This window comes from Bos grunniens, chromosome 26 (assembly GCF_055505025.1).
Source record: "Bos grunniens cultivar Pamir isolate PY7600 chromosome 26, Bosgru_T2T1.0, whole genome shotgun sequence".
Taxonomy (NCBI): Eukaryota; Metazoa; Chordata; class Mammalia; order Artiodactyla; family Bovidae; genus Bos; species Bos grunniens.
The window spans coordinates 30,812,129-30,819,829 of record NC_141190.1 but is presented as its reverse complement, the minus strand read 5'-3'; the positions used below and the strand labels follow the sequence as shown (position 1 = coordinate 30,819,829).

The window sequence follows — 7,701 nt, the reverse complement described above, 5'->3', positions numbered from 1 at the left end:
TGGAGTGCAAGAGAGAATGTCCGTTTACTCAGAATTCAAAGGTCCAACTGAAAGAGTGGCCATTAAGGTCCCTGGACATGGGTAGAGAAAGGAAGAGATGGAAGAGTACCAATACTTGAAAGCAAAGATGCAGGCTGTCCTCTCCACTGGGGAGCCACAGACCATCTCTGAAGAAATCAATTCAGTTCAGTTCAGTCGCTCAGTCGTGTCTGACTCTTTGCAACCCCATGGACTGCAGCACACCAGCCTCCCCTGTCTGTCACCAATTCCCGAAGCTTGCTCAAACTCATGTCCATGGAGTCAGTGATGCCATCCAACCATCTCACCCTCTGTTGTCCCATCTGAAGGAATGGGAGGGGCATTTTTTACTCCCCACTCCCAGCCTCCCCCTTGCAGCATTTCAAGTCTGGTCTAAATGAATGGGGAAGGGGGCCATTCTTGAAACTACAGGAAGTGGGCTGGAGGTGGGAAGATGTTAGAAGGAGCAAGTTTGTGGTCTCTCCAGCTTTGCTATGGAGATTATGGCCGGAAAGATAAATAACTGGTAAAACTTACTATTATTTTTTTTTTAACGGGGAGTGTATACCCTTAGGTGAGCATCATAAATGCTCTATACTAAGACCCTTGGGGCAAGAAGATGTGAAAGCTGTGGGGAGAAAACCACCTATAAGTGAAAAGTCCACAGCCTCTGGGTAGAGATCTCTGGTTGCTGGTTTCTCCCCCTTCCCTCTCAATGTGGTTCCTGAAGATGATTTCCAGACTCCAGTCTTTTACCACCTTCATGGGTTTCACAATACCTGAGTATTGTGACACCTCCTCTATCATTCCTGAAATTGGCTTTACAGAGACTCATTAAAAACAATAAGCAAAAAAAAACAACCCACATTTTGTCTTAAATTGTAGTCTCTGAAGTTTAATAACCTAATTCTATTTTTTTGTAGTAGAAATTAAAATCTATGACAATTCAGATGGGAGACTCTCATCTGTATACCACCTACAGTCTCCTCTCCTGCCACCAGGATGCCAACTTGTATGTGGAGAAACAGTGATTGGGTTCTGGAATAAAGAAGACCGGTGTCGAGCCCAGATTCTGGAAGTGGCCAGCAGTGTAGCCTTGTACAAATGCCTTAAACTCTTCCAAGCTACAGTTGCTTCTTGAGTAAAGTTGGGATAGTTAAGTTATAAAGCAGAAACAAAATAATTGAAGTGGAAAGTACCTTGTAAAATGCTTGGGCTATTCCTTTCAGTAACTTCCTTGCTCCTGGGGAAGGTGGGGCCTGGAATCCTACCTCCTCTGGGCTAGAACTAGTGGAAAAACATTCCTAAAACCTACAGACTTCAGAGCAAGAGCAGTGCCCAAGGTTCCACCAGCACTCCACACCTGACCTGCTGTGGGACTTTGTGGGAGTCACTCCTAACCCCACCCCCACCCCATCCTGAAACACACACTCCTCCCCTGCCCCAAAGCTCCGTTTCCTGTTTAAAGTGGGAAGAGTTATGGCAGTGCTTCTCAAACTTGATTGTGCCTAAGATCACCTGTTATTCAGTCGCTTGGGAGCCTATTGAAATGCAAATTCTCTTCCTAGGACTGGAGATTCTTCATTTCCAACCAACTCCCAGGTGATACTGATGCTGCTGGCCACAGACCACACTTGGAGTATCAAGGAGTTACTTAACTCCTAGAGGTTGTGAAAGGCTTAAATTAGACAATACACCCTAAACATTTAGGGACTTAACATAAGTCCTTCAGGGACTTATGCAATAGATGTCAATATTATAGTGATTGGTATATATGGCGGGGGGTGTGTTGAGAGGTAACTCCAGATAAAGCAAGAAAAAAAATGAAAGTGAAAGTCACTCAGTCGTGTCTGATGCTTTGCGACCCCATGGACTGTAGCCCTCCAGGCTCCTCTGTCTATGGAATTCTCCGGGCAAGAATACTGGAGTGGGTAGTCATTCCCTTCTCCAGAGGATTTTCTTGACTCAGGGATTGAGCCCGTGTCTCTGTCACCGCAGGCAGATTCTTTACCGTCTGAGCCAAAAGAGAAGCCCATATAGACCAGAGGATGATGAGAGTTCTTTTAACTGTGGGTTTGGAAAAAGCAAGCCCTAGTTTTATGACCCATGCCATAGCTGTGTGAGGTGAGTTTGGCCATATCTCTTGACGTTTCTGAGCCTCCAAATACCCCTCTGCAGGGTGACTGAATTAGATGGTGTCTAAGAATTCTCTCAGCTTTAAGTCCAAACTTGTGCAGTAATCTCTGCACACCCCCACCACTAAGGACACATAACAGGCTTGACCTTGGCCATAACCTTGAGCCACATCTGTCACAGGGATGGGTCTGCTCTGAGCCTGCTTTGATTGCAGGGAGGATGAATAACTGGAGAGCCCAGCTTGGCATTCCTTGAGCTCTTAGTGACATCACCCCGGAAGCCTCTGTTCCTTGGGCCTCATGCAAGGTGTTGCATGCTTGGCAGGGGGGGCGGGTGTGTGTGTGTGTGTGTGATGATTTGCAGCCTGAACGGGAGAAGGCTTGCTGCGTGCTCAGAAAATGGATGTAAAAGGAGGCATTTCAACATTCCATCCCACTGCTTCACTGCACTGGAGGCGAAGGTGATTCACGAGCAAGCTCCTTGCTAGCATATATCACATGCAGCAGACTCCAGCCTTTCTTCATGTCCCTCCAGACTCCAGGCTGGAAACCAGGGAGCCAGAACCTGTAAGAAACTTGCCCCGCAGTGGAAGAAATGGGCATCCAGCAACCTAGTTCCTAAACGAGAAGAACAGAGATGCTTAAGTTCCAAGGCTGTAAGCAGCCTGCCAGTGCAGCCCCTTTATTAACCCACGAGTCTGCACTAAGCCCTCACCATAGGCAAACATTTATTGAATACCTGCTAAGCATGTTATTCAACTGAATAACCGATTTAACCTCATTGTATCCCAGTGAAGAGAGCCTGATGCAGATGGGGGAATCCAGGTTCAGAGAGGTTAAGTGACTTGGTCAGGGCCACACAGCAAGACATCCAACAAGTTTCACACCTTGGGCAGGGTCCAGGTTAACCTGACACCCTCCCTTCCTCTGTTATGAACTTGTGTCAAAAGCCCCGGCCTTCATGGTTACTCTTGATTATTGACATTTTCTTTTCTCCCCTTGACCGACGAACCAGCTCTTAAGGACCCTGTAGCCATAGTGCCCAGCCTGGCCCACAGCTGACCCCAGTAAGACATTTTTTCTCAGTGAATACTTGGAATGGGAGCTCAGGTCCTGGCACTGTAAGGCTCATTCTGGGGCTGAGAGGGGAAGGAAGAAGAGCCCAGGACTTCATTCCTGACCTCGGGGGCTTATTGTCTGGTTGTTATGGACCCAAATTCAAATCTTGAAAGGGAAAGAAGGTCCTTGAATCAGGCTGGGTTTGATTACAGATTCAAGGGGCTGGTAAAACCAGAGGGCTAGCCATCAGGGTGGGTCAGGGAGAAGGGAGAAGGGAGAAGTAAGAACTGAAACCAGTTCTTAACCAGGTAAGTAAGTTCTGAAACCAGGGAGGATTTACACAGGCAGAGGTGAAAAGGCTCCGCCACTGCAGGAGGAACAAGAGAGGAGAAGGCAGGAATGGGAGATGGAGGCAGCCAGGTGTCCTCTCCAGGGAGAAGGAGGCCGTCCCGGTGGGAAGCAGGAAGACTTTGGGGATGATAAGGAGGTTGCTGCTGCTGCTCCTGCTGCTGCTAAGTCGCTTCAGTAGTGTCCGACTCTGTGCAACCCATAGACGGCAGCCCACCAGGCTCCCCTGTCCCTGGGATTCTCCAGGCAAGAGCACTGGAGTGGGTTGCCATTTCCTTCTCCAATGCATGAAAGTGAAAAGTAAAAGTGAAGTTGCTCAGTCGTGTCCGACTCCTAGAGACCCCACGGACTGCAGCCTACCAGGCTCCTCCGTCCATGGGATTTTCCAGGCAAGAGTACTGGAGTGGGGTGCCACTGCCTTCTCCAGATAAGGAGGTTAGGTCTAGGAAATAACGCCTGCCTTGTGCAATCAGGTCCTGTGCCTATAAAGTCTAAAAATGGTGATTACCCTTTGACCTAGTGATTCCACTTCTGGGAAAAGATCTTAACTAAAATCTCCAAAATACAGGGGAGGTAAAGCTACATTCACAACAGTGTTCATCACAGAGCTATTTATACGAAGGTAAAAATGGAAGCAGCCAAAACATTTCTCATAAGAGACTAGTGAAGAAATCAAGAGACTAGTGAAGAAATCGGCATATCCAACAGCCATTACATGGGATGTTTTCAAAGATTCTGAGCAACATTCAAAATCAATTATGTTATAATGTTGAGGGAAATGGCCCGTTACAAATAATAACAGTGGCTGCGTTTATTGAGTGCTGTTTCCTAGGCACTCAAGCTTTCCATATTTGGCCTCATTTAATCAATACAACCACTCCAGGAGGGTGGAATGACTTCCATGGAACAGATTCACGGAGTGAGGCTCTCTCAGGGAGAGGTGGAAGAGCTGGGATTGGAGCTCTGGTCACACTTGACTATGTGCTGACCACCGCCTGATGTAACATGACCGCTTCTAGCCAGGAGACTGACAGCAATATATCAAATATTAACAATGGTTCTTTTTTGGGGGTGGGAGGCCTGGGGGGGTGGTGATTCCCCCCTACTTTTCTGTATTTTCCAAATTTTTCCTTATGTAGGTGTGATTCGCTTTTTGTATCTTTTCCATTTTTTCAGTTACTCATTTTGCTTATCAGGGCTTCCCCAACGGCTCAGCGGTAAAAAATTCACCTGCAATGCCGGAGACTCTGGGTCAGGAAGATACCCTGGAATAGGAAATGGCAACCCACTGCGGTATTCTTGCCTGGGAAATCGCATGGACAGAGGAGTCTGGTGAGCTACAGTCCAGGGGGCTCGCAAAAGAGTCAGACACAACTTGGCTACTAAACAACAATTCTGCTTATCAGAACTTGCAACATGTTTGTTTGTTTGTTTTTCCATTTACCAGTAGGTCTCAGTGATCTTAACATCTTTCAGATGCCCTTTATTCTTTTGTGGGGAGAGGAGGGGGCTCAGAACATTCCATGGTACAGATTTGGCATACATTTTTTATCTATATTTCCTATTGAGGGCCATCCTAATCTAGACTCTTTTGGACAGAGGGTGTTTTGTTTGTTTGTTTTTCACAGAAAAGAATAAACTAGGGGGGAAAGTACTTCTAGGTGGCTCCGGCAGATTGGAGTTGGAGGGATTTAATTAGGGGCTCCAGATTCGACTTCCCCGGTGGCTCAGACGGTAAAGTGTCTGCCTACAATGCGGGAGACCTGGGTTCGATCCCTGGGTTGGGAAGATCTCCTGGAGAAGGAAATGGCAACCCACTCCAGTATTCTTGCCCGGAAAATCCCATGGACAGAGGAACCTGTTAGGCTACAGTCCAGCGTCGGACACGACTGAGCGACATTTACTTACTTTACTCCAGATTCGAGGACAATCCCTGTTGGTAGAAATGACTGGCTGGAGTGAGCAGGTCTATCTGAAGGATGAGTTTCTCTTCAGTCTTTAGTTTTCAGTAATAATATCCCCACACGTACCCTCGGGGCAGTTCTATCAGCTGACCCCTCCTTGGCAGGAGTAAGGCTTGTCTCTCTGGAGGAAGTTATAGATTAGGATCCCTCCTGCCCTGGATTCATATTGACATGTAGCTTAATTCTGTTTGGCTGTGGGCAAATCCTCTTCAGGAAGTCAGTTATTCCAATGCCTCTGGGCTATCAGGATGTAGGACTGACTCCACTCCATTCACTTCTACCAACTTCCCTGGAGGTCTTTTATAACAAATAGAGTTCGAAAAACCGGAACCTCAGCCAATTCCTTACACCTGCTGTGTGCTCGGCAGCCAACTGTGTTAGGGCTCTGGGCTGTGTGCTTCATTTACATGCAATCTGGGGCCAGAGTTTCAATCAGTTCCAACCTTCTCTGGCAGTTCTCTGAGGGCTTAGGGCGAAAAACCGGGCTGACTCTGACTAGCTGTGTGATCCTGGGTAAGTTAACAACTTCTCTGAGTATCAGTTTCTCATTTGTCAGATGGGGGCAGTGAGACCTACGTGATAGTGTTGTGCAGATTAAATGAACTACTGGCATGACTTTGGCATCTAGCACAGTGACTATGCCTGGAAGCTGAGCAATGAGTTATGGGCATAATCCTTAAGGAGCCTAAGAAGGCAAGCCTTTGTCTCCCTTTAGCCCAGCCTGCCGGAGAAGGTGATGGCACCCCACTCCAGTACTTTTGCCTGGAAAATCCCATGGATGGCGGAGCCTGGTAGGCTTCAGTCCACGGGGTCACTAAGAGTCGGACACGACTGAGCGACTTCCTTTTCACTTTTCACTTTCACGCATTGGAGAAGGAAATGGCAACCCACTCCAGTGTTCTTGCCTGGAGAATCCCAGGGACAGGGGAGCCTGGTGGGCTTTCATCTATGGGTCGCACAGAGTCGGACACAAGTGAAGTGACTTAGCAGTAACAGCAGCCCAGCCTGCATTGAGATCACCTAGGACTGTCCAGGAGAGCTTGTCTTTGAGATCCTCTGATTCAGGGGTGGTGGTTTAGTCGCTAAGTTGTGTCTGACTCTTTTGTAACCCCACGGACTGTAGCCCGCCAGGCTCCCCTGTCCATGGGATTTCCCAGGCAAGAATACTGGAAGGGGTTGCTATTTCCCTCTCCAGGGGATCTTTCTGACCCAGGGATTGAACCCCACTCCCCTGCATTGCAATCAGATTCTTTACTGGCTGAGCTACCAAGGAATGGAAGGGAAGCCTATTCATTTCTCAGTCAATGGGATGGTACCCTGAACTACCTAAGCTAAAAAGCAAGAACGAAACAAATAAGCTCCCACTTCTAAAGGCAGCTCCTAAACCTGTAAGAGCCCAAACTCATCCAGCTGCTGTCTATCCAGCATGCTGTATACCTCCTTACTATATCCATAGATTTGTCTTCATCACATCACTCCATCCTTAGCTCCTGCAGCCAGAACATCAAAGCTTCTAAGAGTGGAGGCATCACTGAGTGAAGACCTGGTCCAAAATGTATTATAATATTAGACAGTGAAAAAATTAGGTGAAACAAAAGGTCTGAGACAACTATTGTAGGAAAAGAGAAAGCCCATGTACATACTGCTGGTATAAGAAGTTCCCTAGTATAAAAGCTTTATCAGCTAACAGCAGCCTCTTTGAGGGGGTTGGGGGAAGCTCTCCTTGTTTACTTTTTTTTTTTTTTTAATTTATTAAGAAGATTGATTTGGCTGTGCTGTACTGCATGCTGGGTCTTAGTTCCCTGACCAGCAATCGAACCCAGACCCCCTGCCGTGGAAGCCTGCAGTCTTAACCACTTTATTGTTTGACTTCCTGAAAATGAACGCATCTTTTGAGAAAGGCAGTTATTGCAGCAGTTAGGAATGAGGGATATGTTGAAATCAGACCATCTGGTTCACCTTCAAACTCAGATGTGTGTCTGCGGACCAGACAGAAGCTCTGGCAGCACATGTGTAAAGGTGGGACGACAGCAATAATACAACCAATGTCACAGGGTTGTTGAGAGGGTTAGACAAGGAGATGCACATGCTGAGCACCATGCCTGGCATTCAGTAAACTCTCAGGGAAGGTCAGCTGTTATCGTTACTTGTATAACCAAAAACAATGCACATGTAAA

The 7,701-nt window shown here is 47.2% G+C and overlaps 1 long non-coding RNA gene across 1 annotated transcript; it reads right to left on the bottom strand.

The window, feature by feature from the left end:
• Positions 1 to 897: 897 nt before the first annotated feature.
• Positions 898 to 5,637, bottom strand: LOC147344316 (uncharacterized). The gene is made up of 2 exons (XR_015155734.1): positions 5,469 to 5,637; positions 898 to 2,771 (listed from the first exon to the last, which is right to left on the bottom strand). It is a non-coding gene; the product is annotated as an uncharacterized LOC147344316 (long non-coding RNA).
• Between the last annotated feature and the right edge of the window lie 2,064 nt (positions 5,638 to 7,701).